Genomic DNA, 20,538 nt, shown 5'->3' on the forward strand with positions numbered 1-20,538 from the left:
AAATACAGAAATACATTTCTAATAACAAAGTTATGATGCATGCTCTAGAAAAATACGACTATTTTCATTGTTTTTCTAACACCAACATTTTATTCAAATAAATCAGAAATCAGGTAATGCAGCTGTTAAATCATTAATTACAGGAAGAAAGGAAAACAGTAATAGCATCTGCAAAGAACAGCCCTTGTCTTCAAAAATTGTATAATGGAAGCTAGTTTCCCACAGAAGTGTAAGTTCTGTATCTAGTCCAAACATCAGCAGTCTTCACTCTTTCCTTGATTTGGAAATGATCTAGTAGACATCTTTCTTCTCAACCTTCTACAATTTGAAAGTGAAGTTTTTAAAACTCAAATGAGTCACTCCATTGCTTGCAACAATACTAAACATTAAGCATGAAATTCTAAAAGAACACTGAGGATGAGACTGTGAATGCTATAGAAAAGTGAAAAATATAAAAATGAGATATAAGCCCAAGACTCATTGTGATCCTAGCAGGAAATCTAAATATTGCCATCTACTTCTCAGTAAGTTATTATCCCATTTTACAGATGATGAAATAATGCTTACCCTCTTTCTTGAGGTTCTTGAGATGTATAATCTGTATCTCTGAGGAACAAAAAATTAATGTGAATTCTGAAATTTTTTAAATGCATTTTGAGAAAAAAGAGATTACAGAAGAAAAACAAGAGTGAATATTTGACCTTGAGCTTGGATCCTAATAGTTCACATTCATGGTTCAGTCCCAAGTAACAAGTATTGTACAGTACAGTAAGTCACTGAAACAGATTTTCCCAAGATAATGCCCCTATTCAGCAGCACGTAAGTAGAACAATTTATTTTGCTCTGCTTAACTGCTTCACCCACGCATTTGACATTAAGCTTCAGGCTTCCTGACTGAGCAGTGAACATGTAGGACATAATCAATGTTGTGCAGTTATGCATCACTTCCCACAGTCTTGCTGATTCAGGCATTTCAGAATAAACATGAATCGAGTTTTTGATCTAAAAACTCAAGTTTGAAAACATATTTTTCAACTCTTGTTTAGCATTACTTGTAATCACTCTCTTAAAAACAAGTTCTACTTTTACATGTTCCTGGTTTCTAAATAACATACAGTATTTTGGTGCATGTAAAACTCAAGATTCTTTACTATAAGAAAATAATCAACAGATAAAAATGTCAAAAGAGGCTAATAATAATGCAGCAGTTTTCTTCCACAGGTATGTGACAGAACTTGAGTCACAATATTCTGCTCTCTGCAAACCACACACTCACACATACAATGACAGTACTGAGAAAGATTTGAAAACAGAAAGAATATTAAGACATAGTTGTATCATGAGAATTCTGGTTTACCTTTCTCATGTGCCTCCTACCTCCTTATAATAAAGAGCCTCTTACTCTCATAATATGCCTGCATTTTCCCCTAAGTAATTCTCAGGCTTCAGTTTATGATCCAATCCGTGAAAATTTCCAAGCATCCAGGCTTACAGCTTTTCTACTCACTAAACTACTTCTGGACTCAGAAATGAACTTACCAATATCAATTTTCTAGTTAAAGATGTAACAAGAATGTATTAAAAGGAATGGGAGTGGGGAAAATGTACCTGTTATAAATGCTGATTCTAACAAAATATGATCTTGGATATGAAAAATACCTCCTTCATATGTTGTCAAATACATACAAAATGAAAGACTAATTCATACCACTATCAATGAAACCTCATTTATTATTCCATTATAGCATACAAAATGTTCAAAAAGTACGAACAATTGTATTCAGTGTATAACACTGTAACTCCAAAGGAAGTTTCTCTAAGGTACAACTGCTGCAATAGATATTCCACCAGAAGCATCCAAGGATAGTCCAGAAATGCACTTACAGCTCAAAAAACCATCAAGACACTGAACTTACTGAAAGATAGTTTTAAAAATACCTTTAAATTTAGAGATTATATGACAACTCCACAGGATCCCCTCTAACATTCTAAAGTAAAACTGTAAAATGGAAATAACATAATTAAAGAAAGAAAAAAATGAAATAGAAGTCACTGTGCATAAGCAGACACAAAATTACTGTCGCACATACATAAAATGAAGAAAATAAGTACTACACATCTCATTTCTCCATCACCTACAAAACTGAGAACAGTGTACTACAGATGCACAAACAAACTGACTGCAGCTTTGCACAATGCATAAAGTTCAGTCTGAAAGTCTGAATCAAAACTGGTCCTCCTTCTCCTGGACTGCAGTTTTGGCTTCCTGGCTGCTTCAGAAATAGACTGAAGGTTATAAATTTTCAACATCAGATTCTAAAAATCATTTCTAATTCATATGGAAGCAGTTAATAGACTTCCTGTTTTACAAATAGTAATGTACTATTCCCAACTGCACTAAATTCCATTAACAATAAGTTTACCAATAGCCCTTCAGGTTTGTTGTCTTCCTCCAAATGTTTATAAACTATGCAGTGATTCCTAAACAGCTCAGAATCAACCGAAGAACTCCTCTGTTGTTGAGATTTCTTCACAGAATCATAGCATGGTTTGGATTTGAAAGGACCTTAAAAATCATCTAGGTTCCAACCCCCTTGCCATGCATGAGGCAGGGACATTTTCCACCAGACCAGGTTGCCCAGAGCCCCATCCAGCCTGGCCTGGCAAGATAAAGCTTGCTTTACAGTACTCTACTATGGGAAAGGATTCTTGCTGTCTACTCATGAATGAAAACATAGCCTATCTGCTAAGCATTAGCATAGCTCAGGGTCAAAGACAGTGCCTCAGCATGGAGGGAAGGAGGCAACCCCCTTTTGGGTACTTCGGTGTGCTCAGCACCGGCCTGTCAGAGCCAATGGCATGAGACTTGTACATTTGGCTTCTAAATCTCAGAGCTGCAATGCCAGACTGTGCACACCCATCACGCAGCACTGGGGCTCCTCTCCATATCCTCTGGAGTACCAGCTCCTGAAGCCCAAACCCATAGGATGCTGCCGCGTCCTGACACTCAGCAGGAGATGATGGACAGCCCATTACTCAAGTGTCTGTCTGCTTCCATGGTCCTTTCTCCTACCACATCCATCTGCGGGTATCAGCCACAGAAGCCCCCTGCACTGGAAACCCAGTGCTATCACAAGACACCTGTTGTCACACACACAGTAAGTCACATCTCATGTACAATGCCAAAGGTAATCTAAGGAATCCATAGAATATATTTTAAAAAATCTTGAAATCTCACTGTAAAGCTTTTGGAAATATCAGATTTCAAGGTAGTATCTAAAGAACTACTGTTCATAACCAGATAAACACATGTAACTAGTTCATGGAGTACTGAGCCTGAGGGTGAGAAGGAAAAAAAAAAAAAGACAAGATGGATTAAACAAAGCAAGTCAGATTATCAAGATCAAACAGTTCACCCAAGTGAAACGAATGAAGGGCCCATTGAAGAAAACAGCTGAACAGCCAGAACCTCTGTCTGAATAATGGGCTTGAAGTTGTAGGCACCCAACACGTCCCATGTTCAGGCAATAAACCTGTGTCTCCTGAGTGCCAACAGAAAATTTTAAAAATGCTATACTTCATTTCTACTGCAGAACAGTTGCTTGCTGGGGTTCACCAAGCAGAGTGAAGGTTTTAAGAAAAAAATATTTTATTTACAATAAAAATAACCACAAACTAACACACGTTTGTATAACCTCACTGTATTTATTTAGCATGGAACAGGTTTTAAACAATATTTTTTATTTACTGACTCATGAAAAAATAACCCAACCCTATACCTCTTTATGCTAACAGTTAGCAAGACTGAAAAAAAAATGCTTTTTACATTGCAATTAAACAACTTAAAACCCGCTAGCTCAAGGTAAAAGCCATGATCTTAGTATCTTTGGGAAAGAAAGTAAAAAAAAAAAAAAAACAAACAAAGAAAAACAAACAAACAAACAAAAAGAATTCAAGAAATATGTAAATGAAAGAGGAGAGAATTTATGATGGATAAAATTGTTTTGGTCAAAAATACAAGCATCACCTATACGTCTTTCAAATAAGCCTTTGCTGTGTACACATCATTAATAGCTACCTTTCCAAGTACTTGGTACTGCCTACTGACACAGCTTGCTAGCTCACTCGTCCAGTGCATGACTGGGCAATCTTTTAGAGCTCTTCTTACCCTACCCTGTAAGTTCAGGGCATCTTGCAAAAGCAACTACATGGTCTGGGATCACCACAAACAACTATGTAACTAGTCCAATAGTTGCACCGTTAATTACAAAGAAACCAAAGATATTTTTTAAACCTCCTCGGAAAAAAAAACAAAAAAACAAAAAAACAACAAAAAAAAAAAAAAAAAAAAAAAAAAAAAAAAAAAAAACATAAAAAGACAGTGTTATTGTGAAGTAGTGTTTTTCAGCTCTTTCAAGACAACCAATTTAATTGCAGATACCAAGTAAAAAACTGGTTGATACCAGCTTTGAAGAACGGGGAAGGAAAGAAACGCCAGCCCCCATGGGAGTTATATTTTCCATAGCCGTGTCCATAGCTGATGGAGAGGGGAGGGAAGCTGGAGCCGGCGGCTCCCCATACGGCGGAGTACGAAGCAGCGCACACGCGAGAAAGCCCCCGCGAAAACCTCGAGGAAGAAACTTCACCGCAGTTCAACAGTGAGTTTGGCCAAGGCGTTCTAGGGACCCCTCGTACCCTAGCTTCAGTAACCCACTTCGCACAGACAAAACCGATTTAATGACAATCTCACACCACGAGTCCCCCTCCTCCCCCGCGGCAGCGTCCAGAGGCTGCCGCCCCGGGCCCCCGCAGCCCCAGCGAGGCAGCCCCGGCCCCTGAAGGGCGTCTCCGCACCAAACATCGAGCCCACCCTCCGAGGACCAAACTTTCCGTGACAACACCGGAGCAAGACCCCGGCGAGAAGGGAACACCCACCTCCTCCGCCGCGGCCGGAGCCGCCGCCAAATGCTCCGAGGCGGCCGCCGCCCGGCACGGCCCGCTCCGCCCCGCCCCGCTCCGCCGGGGCCCCGCGGCCGCCCCGCCGCGCGGACACGTCACTCACCCCGCCGCGGAGCTCGCGCTGGCCGCCGGGCGGAGCTCTTGAGCCCCGCCGGGAGCCGCCCAGCCCGGCCCGGCCCGGCCCGGCCCCGCCTCGCTGCGGCCGCCGCTGCCGTCAGCGCCGGCCCGTGGCCGCCGCTCCCGGTCCCTGCCCCCGGGAGGCCCCGCTGGATCCCAGTTGGCCCAGCCGGTCGGGTCGGGCCGGGCCGGGCCGGGCGAGGCGGGGCGGGCAGCGCGTGTGGCCCGGCCCCCGCCGCATTCCTGTCGCCGCACGGCACCGCCCCGGGGCGGGAGCACATCCCGCCGCCCGCCCCGCGGCCCTGCTGGCGGGGGGCAGCCCCGCGAGGCGTCGGTGTAATGGGCGGAGAGCGGAGCTGCCCGGTTGCAGGGACGGGAGGCAGCCGGTCCCGGGGTGCACAACTGGGCACACTCAGCCTCAAGCTCACGAATAGCCCCTGAAGACGCCAGGGTAAACACTGGGCCACGGCTCTATTTTGGATTTAATTCTCACTTACAACTCGAAATCCAGTAATTGTTTTCAAATTAAATGCTATCTAGAGACGCTGGCACCTCATGCCGAACATTTTTGCTTTTTGCATCCTTCTTGCGTGACAGTCTTTACAGCGAGCATCACTGCAGACCAGCACTGACCAAGCCAACCACGCAGCCACCCAAAGCTCGTGCCACTCAAGCATGCTTGTCCTGAGAGTAACCAACCACTTGTATATTCAGAGCTGGCCATGCCCCTTAGTTAAAATAAAATAGAAAACCTTTACGATATGCAATTATTTTGAAAATGTGTACATTACGATATATCCATGTAAACATCTGTCACACTTCAATGAAAATAAATGCTCTTAAGTACATTATAAGTTTTTAAATAAATTATAAGTAATTACAACTATTTAATGTTGTTAAATATTATCTGAAATCTTTGGACCACTTTTAAGAATGAAATCTTCGAGATAAATACTGTTCAAAGATCCATGCATCATCCAGCAGTGATCCTTGCCTATTTAAGTAAACTCATTCTACAGTGAGTAATAAAATACACTCAGTAAATAGTAAATTCATTATCATTACAGGAAACATTACTAGAAAATGGTGGCACTTGACATTTGATTAATCCGCCTTTTCCCTACATTTTCCCTTTGTAGTTTAACAACACAGATTCACGATTATCCAAGTCTTTGTGTGGCTTCATACAATCTGAATCACAAAGTAAGTATTTTATACTATTCCTTTCAAAAAATGTTTCCATTTCCACAAAGTTATTTCTTTTTAATGCAATTCTTCATGGTACTAACTCAAAATAGCTTTCACATAGCTCTATAGGTTCCACGTAAGAAAGAAAACAAGAAAATTGGCCCATAGGTAAAAGTTAAGGCCAGGAATACCATTATGGCATTCAGTTCATATCAGACACCACTCAGTTCCACTCTCTCAGTAAGAGACCATTTGATCCTGTTGTTTCTGTAATTTTTAAAATATATTGCATTTCACTCACACCAAGGTATTATTTCCAGAGCTGAAATGGTGGGGAATCAATCTTTGGCAAACTGTTTAGTAAGTGCTTATCGTTAGAGGCCACTTTAAAGAACAAACACATATCTAGACCAAGTACAACTAGCTCAATTCTGTAATTAAAAATACCATTTATTAGCAATATCCTTCTCCTTTTGGCAGACAGCTCACAATCTTATGTGCACTAAATTCTCCCTTTCATAATTACCTTTCACAGATTATCTTACCTTTCACAATTATCTTAGACACAATTGAAATCCTTCCTGAAGACTTTTTGTGAACCCTTTTGATCTTTGACAGCACCTTCTCCTGGTGGCCATATATATATTCCAAGAAAAGGTTACTCTGGAAACTTTGTTGGACAAATCCCATAATAGCAGATCAACTTAAGAAAAAGTAACTTCCAAAATAACTTGCACTTTCCTACTGATTTGTAAGGCAACAGCCTATTAGCAGTAATAATTAGCACCCTAATCATTGTAATCACAAATTCATTATTTATCCACCCATAAGTAGTTGTTGATAATTAGAGTATAGCTAATGGCCATCTCCACTGTTAACATGATGCTTTTTGTAACCAGATTCTAAGAAGTTGATGTTTAAATTGGTTTTACTGGTGATACTTGCATGAGACCTCACCAAAATTTACTTCCTCTCATTTCTGATTACTGGGGCTTCAGTAAAGATACTTCACCTCCAAGCTACTACACACAGGTCACCTACTCCACACATCTTTACCATGCTTCATCCACCTACTCCAGCATATGTACTGGGCATCCTAAGGACACCATCAACCCTGGGCAGTGTCCTGACCCCCTGTGACACTATGTCATGAAGATGGGATCCCTTTTTTCTGTCTCCATGGAAATTGGCATGGTTGAATGTACACCTAAATTTATGACACCTAAGATATAAGACATCATTCCAATGGCTTGCTTTCCAAAACACTGCATGAAATCTGAACAAAACAACTAAAACTTAGGTTATCAAGTTCCCCAGCAAACCCCAGTTTTCTCAAATTCTTCCTTCTGTTTAACAGCTGATGTAGCTGGCACGTTCTCCTATGGAGTATTCATCCACTGGAAATTCTGTTGCGCCCAACTGTGTTCCCCATGAAGACAGTATGTCATCTGTTTACTGTAATCCCTCAGAAACCACTCCAAGCCAGGACATCCAATGGCCTTCCTTAACTTGAGCATCTGCAGAAACACATGCTGGAGCCTTGTAAAGTTAGAGATCCCCTCTACTTCCCTTACCAAACCAGAATGAGTGACAGTAATTTTTTAATTTTTATATATATTTATATCTAATATATATTTTAAAAAATACAAGCAAACCACACAGTTTTCCTAAATTCAGACTTTTACATCAAAAATAACTTTTGGGTTTATAAAAACACTGCTTATTCACATTCTGCTTTGATGCCTACTGCTGACTTGTCTTCCAGGTTTTCCAGGAGCACCAGCACCACTACTGGGAGACAGTTTGTCAGCTCTCAGCACACCAGTACAGGTTAACCTGACAACTGAATTTTACAATATTGTGATATTTTACCAGCACTAGAACTTCCTTCATGAATGCATTTCATTCCACTTCTTTCCTTCTTTTATGAGGAGTATTTGCAAGTCAAATTCTCAGACTGCCAATTCAGACAGACTAGGTACAAATTTTCCTAAATTTTAATATTGGTCAGGAGCAGAGCCCTTGTGTTATATCATCTCCTCGTTGTCATGGGTGGCACATGAGTGACAGTACAGCCAATGCCATAACTTCTTATGGTGGTTAGACCTTGGCCAGCAACCAGACCCTCACCCAGTTGCTCTCTCACTCCCCCTCGTCAACAGGATTCCGGGAGAAAATAAGATGGAAATCTTATAGGTCAAAATGAAAGCAAAAAGATCCCTTAACAACTACTGTCATGGGCCAAACAGACTCAACTTGGGGAAATTTCATTTATTGCCAATTGAAATTAAAAACGGGATGGTAAGAAACAAAAACAAAAGTAAAAAAAAAAAAATCTCCCCCCTCTGTTGTCCCTTCTCCAAACTCAACATCACTCCTTCATTCCCAACTCCGTGGCCTTCCACACCCTGAGGGGCACAGTGGGATGGGAACCGGGGTTGCGGTCAGTCAATAGCAGCTCCTCCCGGTACTTCTTCCTCCTCACATTTCTCCTCTGCTTCAGTGTGGGTGCTTCCCACAGGCTGCAGGCCTTCCGGATAAACCTGCTCCTTTAGGGCTCCTCTATGGGCTGCAGGTGAATCTCTGCTCTGGTGCCCTGAAACAGCTTCTCCCCCTCCTTCTTCACTGATCTTGGTGCTCGCAGAGCTATTTCTTTCACTTTGTTCTCCTCACTTTTGTGCAGCATTTTTTGCCCTTACATACGTTTCCCCCGAGGTGCTCCCGCCCCGGCCGTGGGCTCAGCCGCGCCCTGCGGTGGGTGGTTGGATCCGGCTGGAACCGGCTGGGGCAGCCCGGCCTCCCGTCACAGAGCCCCCGCTGCTCACACCTGGGCACCCACACCCCAGACAATAATATGCACAAGTTGTTTCTGTAACACAAAATTCCTGCTTTCAGTTATTTCGCTGATCTCTGATGGCTCTTCTTCATCCTGAAGCTGATAAAGGGAAAAACTTGAGTGAATTTCTTCTCGGGAGCACCACTAAACGCTGAGGCGATGCAGCCCTGAAAGACAAATGCAGCCTTTGGCTGAAGCAGAACTGTTCCCAGGGGAGGAAAGGACGTACTAGTGTAATACAAGATACTGAGAAGACTTTATATCAAATACTGTGTACAACTCTAAGCTGCCAACATGTAATAAAAAGAATTTCAAGTGGGAAAAGTTACAAACAAAGTATTAGGATGGCTAGGAAACAAAACAGCAGATTGATTTGTACTCATGAATATGCAAAAGAGTCTCCAGGGGTAAAAAATAATTATGTAAGATAAAAAGGCAATGATGATACAAGAATAAATTACTTTAAATTAGAAGAAACATTAGGCTCTTTCAGCCTTGGGCAATATATTGCTTAGTAATTTCGATGTCCTAAAAGAAGTTTCTCAAACTTAGCTTCAACCAGTGTCACAGTAATACTCAATATGACGCTGAGAAAAAACGAAGAGCTAAAGCATCAGAAAAACTACATATTCAATATCCAAACACAACCTGTTCAACAGTATACAATGTAACAACCAGTTCCATCTACCTCATCCCAAAGCCTCCTAGTTTTTTCATATTTAATTCTTAATGACTCCTTAGGAAAGCTACTGCTGCTTTCCAGAATACACTTTCTTCCTGTAAATATTGTAATAAATGAGGGTATTTTGTTCATTGAAAAGAGCTGACACAGGCCACAATGTACATAACAGGAAATGTCTTAACAAATCTATATGTAAAGGTTGTAAGTGCTGTAAGTGTACTATTGTTTAAGCTCCAGGAAGAAAAGCAGGGGATACTAACTGACCAAATATGGAAAAGGTCACCCAGAGGGCACCTGAAGAAGACTACTAGCCTTCAGCCATCGACCACCAGAAGGCAGAAAACGACCCCCTAGCAACAAGTTCACACATGCGCAGAGTACTCCCTTAAAGAAGAGTTAACAGGAAACGATCCTGCATAAAAGAAGGACTGAAATTTGCAAACCCCTGCGGCAATTCGGTGGAGCGGGGACTCCCCTGTCGCCCAGCGCTGATTTTGCTTATGCCTTGCTTGCTGTAATTAATAAATTCTCTAATTTGATTAAACCTCTTTGTCTGCCTCCATCAATCACAATTTGGTGCCGTGACTCGGATGGGAATGGTACGGTAAGACAGAGATATCGGGGAGGCGCCCCACCTCTGGTGGCCTCGGTATCTTCAGTCTTTACCTCGCTCCCACCGACGAACCTAAACTCAAGGCATTAAGCAAAGGGAACCGGTCGACCCCATAAACTTTGTGCACAGAGGTCCGGACGAAGACGCTGGAAGCGTGAGTATTTGCGGAAAAGGGATCCGTTCGGTCGGGGTCGGGTATCCTGGAGTGTGGCGAGTGTGGTGTGTGAGAGGGGGGCCGGCAGCCGGACTCCCCAAGCGAGTGTGGACCCTCAGTAGTGCGGCTCCCATTGCCCGCGAGGGCGTGGGCCACGAACCAGGGGAAGCGAGTGATTCCACACACAGAACGCCTGAAGGCACTCCAGAGGATGGGACAGGGGAAAAGCAAGCCCTCTAGTTCCATAAGGTTTCCCCCAGTACCTGAGGATAGTCCGTTAGGGCTTTTATTGAATAATTGGAGGCATTATTCGAGTACACAGAATAAAGATAAGGCCAAGATGATTTATTATTGCATAGAGGTCTGGGGAGGAAAGCAGATATCACGAAACGTATTTTGGCCTATATTTGGGTCCTACGAGGACTGGGTGAGACAGGATTTGAATTTATGGGTAGAAACCAAAACTCCTTTTAGTCAAGAAGAGAGTGAATATGCAAAAATATGGATAGAGACCCCTGGGGTACTCCTGTTTACTTTAAAGGAAAAATCTGAAGACTCAGGGGTAAGAAGAAAAGATAAAAAGAAAGAGGAAGTTCCGATGATTCCACCCCCCTATATACCTCCGCAGGCCCCACAGGCACCCCCACTCCCACTCCCTGAGCAGCCCCTAGAGGAAGAAGAAGGGAATCCTGAACCTGAACGGGAGGGACCAATGACAAGGAGCAGAGCTAGACGTCATAACCTTTATCCATTAAGAGAAATGCCTATGGGGGGACCCCAACCAGGAATTGGCTTTATTTCAGTTCCCCTTAGCTCTGGAGATGTGCGGGACTTTAAGAAGGAAATGGGGAACCTATTAGAAGACCCCCTGGGAGTTGCAGAGAAGCTAGATCAATTTTTAGGCCCTAATATATACACCTGGGATGAGCTGCAGTCAATTCTAAATATTCTTTTTACTGCAGAAGAAAAGAACATGATTAGGCGAGCGGGAATGCGAATTTGGGATGCCCAACATGCTCAGGGCCCACAGGCAGATATCAAATGGCCTTTACAAAACCCTAATTGGGATCATCAGGATCCAGCACACAGAACTCATATGCAGGACTTAAGGACAATAGTTATACAAGGGGTCCGAGAGGCAGTACCAAGAGGACAAAACATAAATAAGGCCTTTAATGAGAGGCAGAGAAAGGAGGAAACTCCAACAGATTGGCTAGAAAGAGTAAGAAAGAATCTACAGCTGTATTCAGGCCTGGACCCAGATACACAGTTGGGTCAGGCACTTCTGAAAACTCAATTTGTAGCCAAATCATGGGATGACATCAGGAAGAAGCTAGAAAAACTAGAAAATTGGCAGGAGAGAGGATTAGATGAATTGTTGAGGGAAGCACAGAAAGTATATGTCAGGAGGGATGAAGAGAATCACAAGAGACAAGTCAGAATGATGGTGGCAGCAGTAAGGGAAAGCAGAAAACAAGACTCTCCCCGCCGAATGGGGCAGATGCCCAGAAAGGCCCCTAGGAACACAGAGGGAAATCAGAGGGTAGAAAGGAGGGAAGCAGTCGTATGTTTTTATTGTGGGGAGAAGGGACACATCAGAAGGGATTGCAGAAAGAGGATAAGAGATGAAAAGATGTTTAAAGAAGATTAGAGGGGTCAGGGGCTCTACTTACTGGGGACCAAGAAACATCCAGAGCCCTTGATAAAAATAAAAGTCGGTCCCCAATGCCAGGAATTTGAATTCCTGGTAGATACGGGAGCAGAAAGATCAACTATCCAAGTTTTACCATCTGGGTGTAAAGTCTCCCGAGACACCGCCCTTGTAGTGGGTGCCAAGGGTGAACCTTTTGAAGTCCCTGTTATTAAAGATGTCCTAATAGAAACCGAATCAAAATTAGGAATAGGAAGCCTTTTGTTGGCACCAGAAGCAGAGTATAACCTCATGGGTAGAGATCTCATAGTAGAATTGGGGATAAACCTAGAGGTAATTAATAAAGAATTGAGAATCAAACTATGCCCCCTTAGAGTAGAGGATGAAGAGAAGATTAACCCCGAGGTATGGTACACACCTGACAGTGTGGGCCAACTGAACATTCCGCCCTTCTCCGTAACCATAAAAGATCCAGAAATTCCAATAAGGATCAAGCAGTATCCCATATCCCCAGAAGGGAAACGAGGACTAAAGCCTGAAATAGACAGACTAATAAGCAAGGGACTCCTAGAGCCCTGTATGTCCCCTTTTAATACACCCATTTTACCAGTAAAGAAACCAGATGGATCCTATCGATTAGTGCATGATTTAAGAGAAATTAATAAGAGGACAGTGGCCCGGTTCCCGGTGGTTGCTAACCCATACACCCTATTAAGTAGACTAGGGCCAGAAAATCACTGGTATAGTGTAATTGATCTAAAAGATGCATTTTGGGCCTGCCCCTTAGACGAAAATAGTAGAGATTATTTTGCCTTTGAATGGGAGGACCCAGATACTCATAGGCGACAACAGTTGCGGTGGACCGTGCTGCCACAAGGGTTCACAGAATCACCAAATTTATTTGGACAAGCATTAGAACAAATCCTCCAAGAATATCAAACAAGAGAAAACATTACTTTGATTCAGTATGTGGATGACCTCCTGATTGCAGGAAGAAAAGAAGAAGAAGTTCGGGAGGAGAGCATTAAACTGTTAAACTTTCTAAGTTTGAAGGGACTAAAAGTATCAAAGGCAAAATTACAGTTTGTAGAAGAAGAAGTAAAATATTTAGGCCATTATTTGAGTAAAGGAGAGAAGAAAATAGACCCCGAAAGAGTGAAAGGAATCCTCTCACTCCCACCACCAAGGAGCAAGAGACAAGTAAGGCAATTGCTAGGATTAGTAGGCTACTGTAGACAATGGATTGATAATTATAGTACCAAGGTCAAATTTCTGTATAACAAGCTCAGTCATGATGGGTTATTGAAATGGAGCAGAGAGGATGAGAGGAATTTAGAACAACTGCAACAGGATTTAATTAATGCTCCAGTACTAAGTTTACCTGATTTAAAAAGACCATTTTATCTATTTGTAAACATTGAAAATGGGACAGCATATGGAGTATTAACTCAAGATTGGGCTGGGAGAAAGAAACCGGTAGGATATTTGTCAAAGCTATTAGATCCAGTAAGCAAGGGATGGCCTACATGCCTACAGGCAGTGGTAGCCTGTGCTCTCTTAGTAGAAGAAGCACGTAAAATAACTTTTAATGGGGAACTCAAGGTATTATCTCCACATAACATTAGGGGAATATTGCAACAAAAAGCTGAAAAATGGATAACAGATTCGAGACTTTTAAAGTATGAAGGGATCTTATTAGATTCCCCAAAGCTAACACTAGAGGTCACTACACTACAAAATCCGGCCCAGTTCTTATACGGAGAACCAAATGAGAATAAATTAGCCCATGATTGCATGTTAACTATAGAAGAACAAACCAAAATCCGACCGGACTTAGAAGAAGAAGAATTAGAAGAAGGGGAGAGGCTGTTTGTAGACGGATCATCTCGGGTAATAGAGGGAAAGAGAGTATCTGGCTATGCAATCATTAAAGAGGAAGGGTCAGAAGTCTTAGAGTCAGGACCTCTAAGTAGATCCTGGTCAGCTCAAGCTTGTGAATTGTATGCAGTCTTACGAGCTCTGAGATTGCTGAAAAATAAAACAGGGACAATATATACAGACTCCAAATATGCATATGGAGTGGTACATACATTTGGGAAAATATGGGAAGAACGAGGGTTAATAAACTCTCAAGGGAAAGACTTAGTCCATCAGGAGCTAATAAGACAGCTACTCCAGGCCTTACGGGAGCCTAGAAGAATTGCTGTAGTACATCTCAGAGGTCACCAGAAAGGAATAGATTTTAGAAGTAGAGGTAATAACGCAGCAGACCAAGAAGCAAAAAGGGCAGCACTTTTGGTTATACGACAAGTTCAGGATAAGAACCAACCAAAGGAGAAATTCCCCAATAAAACTAGGTGCATTTATAGTTTTACAGAACAAGAAAAAGAGAAACTATCACAAATGGGGCTAAAAGAAAATTCAGAAGGAGAATGGAAACTCCCAGATGGAAGAGTAGTACTACCTAAATCAATAGCAGTGGAAATTTTACAAAGGATACATAGCCAAACTCATTGGGGAACACAAGCACTAGCAGACCAGTTTGCCGCTAAGTATATGTGTATTGGAATATATAATTTGGCAAAACAAATTGTTAAAGGCTGCATAACTTGCCTTAAAGTGAATAAAGCTTATTTAAGAGAACGCCCATTGGGAGGGAGACCACTAGCACACAGGCCCTTTGCTAACATACAACTAGATTTCACCGAATTGCCCAAAGTAGGAAGAAGTAAATACTTATTAGTTATAGTAGACCATCTAACGCATTTTGTCGAAGCATTTCCCACAGCAAGGGCAACAGCACAGACAGTGGTCAAAGTTCTATTAGAAAATATTATCCCTAGATATGGAATAATTGAGACTATTGACTCCGACCGAGGACCCCACTTTGTATCTAAAATCATCAAAGAAGTAATGGGAATTATGGGAATAAAGTGGGAATATCATACCCCCTGGCATCCCCAAAGTTCAGGACGAGTAGAAAGAATGAATGGAGAAATAAAGAAGCAATTGACAAAGCTTATGCTTGAAACCAAGTTGTCGTGGGTGAAATGTCTACCATTAGCTTTGTTAAACATACGGACTCAACCAAGATCTGACATGGGAATCTCCCCTTTTGAGATGCTGTATGGAATGCCTTATAATATGGGGGAACCTCAAGATCACCCAAATCTAAGAGACCAAAACATGAATCATTACATTATTACCTTAATGAGATATAGAGAAGAATTATGGAAAAAGGGCATGATAACTCAAAGGCCCCCGCTAGAACTTAAACTACATCGAATTCAACCAGGAGATTGGGTATTAATCAAATCATGGAAAGAAACCTCATTAACCCCACAATGGGAGGGACCTTATCTTGTTCTACTTACTACAGAAACAGCAATAAGAACAGCTGAAAGAGGATGGACGCATGCAAGCAGAATTAAAGGACCTGTGGAAAAGCCATCCCCCCAGTGGCAAGTAACCAGTCCTCCTGGAGACTTAAAATTGAAAATTCAAAGAAAAGACTGTAAATGAGCAAATACAAAATCGAGTATTTACCCAATCCTCTGTATACAGATGAAGGACTAATTTTTAAAAATGATGTTAGAATAAGGTGTGGGAATTCTAATTGTAGATGTTATCCTTTTGTTTGTTATATATGTATAGTATGCAGGGAAAAGTGGTGGAGTCATTGTGAAAGGGGAACTCCCCCCAGAGGAGTTTGCATCCCCTGCCGGAAGCTTCAAGGTCAATTTACTAATTGGGCTCTAGCACATGCAGTATCACGAGGAATTCTAAAAAAGGGGTCAAGTGAATGGTGGGAAATAGTATTTAAGGGAATTAATCCCCATTATTATTGTTACAACTTTAACTTACCGGCCCCCTTTGTAGCTGACATCTGTGACAGCATTTGTCGCAAACGCCTGAGGGGAGTCCAGTGTAACGCTCCAGAAGTTAAGAACCGTAATTGGAACTCCTACATTAAGAGGCAAGAAACCCGACAGGCTCGATCCCAAGGACCTCCTGAAAAATACTCCTGCTGCCGAGAAGATGGTACCCCTCGTGGCCCGAAGCAACCGGGTCGACGAGCGAGGCAGAGGAGTAAAAAGCTGTGGAGGAAAGAACCCCTGTATTGGGATACTAGAGCAATGCTTGCGGAACTGCCTCAGGAGTGGGACTAGAAAGCCTCAGTGTGACCCGCGACATGTGAAAGGGGGAAAGACACCACCAAACTATAGTAACCAAATAACTATTACCACAAATCGACTCCATCATTTAGCCCAGCGTAATATTTTTCTACTAATCATGCTTTGCTTAATTAAATTGAACGGGGTTGAGACTTTAGAAGAGACACACTTTCCACACGAACCCTTTAAATGGTCATTAGTTAGGTTAAGTGATAATAGGATACTACAAACAAATACCACTGTAGGGGCACCAAGTTTTCGAGCGGGATTATGTGATCTAACAGCTATTGAACACTGTGGAAAAGAACTAAACCTAACAGGATTTTATATGTGTCCAACCGCTAATCGAGGGAAATCATACTGTAATTATCCAGGAGAATATTTCTGTGGATATTGGGGGTGCGAGACAATAGCCTCCGACTGGATCCCGGGAGGGGGACCAGACAAATTTCTGAAAGCTGGGTTCGGGCCCGTAGGGTGCACTAAGCCACGAAGAGGACCTTCTGGAGAGACGACATATATGGGGACCTGTTCCTTTATATATATAAATATAATGCAACCCACTAATCCGGATTGGTTACTGGGGAAAATCTGGGGAATCAGACACTGGGAACCCGGGAAAGATAGAGGAAACCTAATAATGATTAAGAAAGAACACGCACCCCCTGATCCAGAACTAGTTGGACCAAACCAGGGTCTAGGGGAACTAGAGGAAATAGGCAATATAAACAAAACTCAGCAGGTTGGTAGTATAACAATCACTCCCCAGAGCGAGAATCCAACTGATGTTAAAACAAATTTAGAATATAGTGCTCTATGGAAGATCATGCAAGCTAGTTATGGTGTAATAAATAAGACCAATCCAGAGCTAACTAAGGAATGCTGGTTATGTTACAACATCAGGCCGCCTTTTTATGAAGGAATAGGTGTGACTGCAAAGGCTAGAAGAATTAACGGCACAAACCCAGCACAATGTCTTTGGAAACAGAGAAAAGAATCAATTCAAGGACTGACTTTGTCTCAAGTAACTGGGAAAGGAAGATGTATAGGAAACATTCCAAAACATAAAGAACATTTGTGTGAGGTAAAGATATCACCTAAAGAAGATGAAAAACCTGCAGATTGGTTGCTCCCAGCCGCAAATACTAAATGGGTGTGTAACAATATAGGAATCACACCCTGCCTTTCGCTCAAACTATTTAATTACACCCACGATTATTGTATTCAAGTGTCCATCATACCTCGAATCACGTATCATCCTAGTGAATACATGTACCAACAACACACCACAGCAGATCATCACCTAGTAAAAAGAGAACCTTTTACTGCATTAACCATAGCAACCCTTCTCACTATAGGAGGAGTTGGGGCAGGAACTGGAATAGCATCCTTAGTCACCCAGCAAAAAGAGTTAAGAGCACTAAGGGTCTCAGTAGATGAAGATCTAAGCCGAATAGAACAAGCAATTGATGGCCTAGTAAAATCAGTAAGATCTCTATCAGAAGTAGTCCTACAAAATAGGAGGGGTTTAGACTTATTATTCCTTCAGCAGGGAGGACTGTGTGTAGCACTCAAAGAAGAATGCTGTGTCTACGCAGACCACACTGGGGTAGTGATAGACACCATGACTGAACTAAGAAAACGGCTAGAACAACGGAAAAGAGAAAGAGAGGCACAACAGAGCTGGTATGAATCCTGGTTTAACCATTCACCCTGGTTAACCACTTTGTTATCTACCATCGCAGGGCCTCTAATTCTGTTAGTCCTAGGACTCACATTTGGGCCGTGTATACTTAATAAGTTGATCTCCATAGTAAAAGGGCGCTTAGAAGTAGCACATTTAATGCTCCTTAGGGCTAAATACCAGCAGATATCAGAAAATCATGAAGAAGAAATGTTAGAATTAGCTAAACAGGAGCTAAAAAGATTCAATGAACAAAAATGAACAAGAGAAAAAGGGGGGATTGTAATAAATGAGGGTATTTTGTTCATTGAAAAGAGCTGACACAGGCCACAATGTACATAACAGGAAATGTCTTAACAAATCTATATGTAAAGGTTGTAAGTGCTGTAAGTGTACTATTGTTTAAGCTCCAGGAAGAAAAGCAGGGGATACTAACTGACCAAATATGGAAAAGGTCACCCAGAGGGCACCTGAAGAAGACTACTAGCCTTCAGCCATCGACCACCAGAAGGCAGAAAACGACCCCCTAGCAACAAGTTCACACATGCGCAGAGTACTCCCTTAAAGAAGAGTTAACAGGAAACGATCCTGCATAAAAGAAGGACTGAAATTTGCAAACCCCTGCGGCAATTCGGTGGAGCGGGGACTCCCCTGTCGCCCAGCGCTGATTTTGCTTATGCCTTGCTTGCTGTAATTAATAAATTCTCTAATTTGATTAAACCTCTTTGTCTGCCTCCATCAATCACAAATATGACCCACAAAACAAGATGAACAAGCTCATTAGATGCTCTATGCCTACTCTACGCAAACCTCCATGTAAAAGTACTCTATATACTTCTGTAGTTTGTCTGCATGGCTTTGTTTTTCAAGGTATCATAGCTATCACCTTGATTTACACTTAAAAGATCCTGACAGCAGAACTGCAAGGTCCAGAAACATAGGAAAGTCAGCTCTCTACCTTCTACAAAGTTAGTCCTTCCTCAGGTATATTTTGTCCCCTGCTTGGTGCAAGCCCCATGCTTAAACTTGACTGAGCACAGCTTCAGTAACAAAATGCAGTGTTCACCCGGTAAACTGCTTTTAGCAGCAGAAGCAGCAAGGCAAGAGAAGGAAGTTTCAGATCTATATAACAATGTATAAATCTGAGCAAGTACCTGGAGCTGCCAGAACCAATTACCAGTACTAAAACCTCACAGTTGTTTACGGAGGACATAGTGGGGAAAACATTGTCAGCTTACACAGCACACTAACATAAGCCAAGCAAAGGAGTAGAGGCAGCTACCATCATAAAAGGAAATAAAAACTTCAGAACAGAAGTAATGCATCTGACAAAGCTAGTATTAAATTTCCACTCTCTCCGCTCAGGTCATATTCCTAATGACTTAGAAGTGACCCTAGCTGGCTCTCAGAACATACACACAGTAGCAGCAAGCAATGGCATAGACAATTTCCTTGCTTTCTTATTTGTGAACAGATGAGCAGGCCCTGCTCCTTTCAAGCTTGGCCTATCTGCCACCTTGAACTATGAACAAGGACTGCTATTGCCTTGCAGGTTTGCTTTATCATCATCATTCCATCCCATTCACCAGCATTCAATTTACAGAAAACAGGAAGGCACAATGTGCTGCAAAATACTTGCTCCTGCTCTGTGACACCACCACTAGCAGAACATGCTAATTAGTTAATCATATCGAGAGCATGAAATGTCTCTTCCAACACTGGAAACCCATCTGGGGGCTGACAACTACAGCAACAGGCATAATTTAATTCATTAATGACCACTGCTTGCATTTTTTTGTTCCAATTTAAGTACCAGTGCAATGACACAAGACCAAAAGATTGTAATTACTGTATAACATTGTCGGCACAAGTGTGTTACAATATTTTTCTGAGAATTTTTTAAAACTATAGTAAATATATTTACCTATTCATTGAAAACACCTGAATAGGAAAAATAACATTTAATAATATTTATTTTACAGATCATTTACAAAAAAAAGAAAAAAGACTTTACTCATACAAACACTAATAGACATTGTTCTTCTCATCCGTCTGTACCCACACACATCTCAGTTAGTACACTTGAATGTCTTGCTTCTGCTTCAATTAATCTTGGGGACTTCACTGCAGAGGCAGCCAACCAGTTGCTTGCACTGTGCATTCTTTTAAGAATAATTAAAATGCCAGTAATGATGCTGTGTTCCTTTAACTCACTAATCTAAAAAGCATCAGGAATTAATTCCTACAAAGCATCATGAAAGAAATGCTTAGACCTGTATTTTACTATTTTGCAATGGGACAAGTTTTTGTTGTTTAAGGCAGCTCATACTAAACCACGAAGTGTCACGTGGTACCAAATGAAGTGTCTTCACAGTTAGAGCCTAATGCAAAAATGGACCACACACTTCAAATACACAAGCCAGAAGGGTCACTCCCAAGAGATTTTTTTTAAACTGTTTTTAATACATACTTACATATA

The 20,538-nt window shown here is 41.8% G+C and overlaps 1 protein-coding gene across 5 annotated transcripts in view; it reads right to left on the bottom strand.

The window, feature by feature from the left end:
• The window catches only part of ARHGEF10 (Rho guanine nucleotide exchange factor 10), a 111,081-nt gene extending 105,931 nt beyond the window's left edge, over positions 1-5,150 (bottom strand). For 3 of the 5 annotated variants that reach the window (XM_069011487.1, XM_069011485.1, XM_069011482.1), the window contains exon 1: positions 4,936-4,997. The gene's annotated coding sequence lies outside the window, so the exon portion shown is untranslated. Of the gene's footprint in view, positions 1-567; positions 3,149-4,935; positions 4,998-5,062 lie in introns of those variants that run through there. The other 2 variants (XM_069011483.1, XM_069011484.1) reach the window with 2 other exon arrangements.
• Between the last annotated feature and the right edge of the window lie 15,388 nt (positions 5,151-20,538).

The sequence above is a fragment of the Aphelocoma coerulescens genome, chromosome 3 (assembly GCF_041296385.1).
Source record: "Aphelocoma coerulescens isolate FSJ_1873_10779 chromosome 3, UR_Acoe_1.0, whole genome shotgun sequence".
Classification (NCBI taxonomy): Eukaryota; Metazoa; Chordata; class Aves; order Passeriformes; family Corvidae; genus Aphelocoma; species Aphelocoma coerulescens.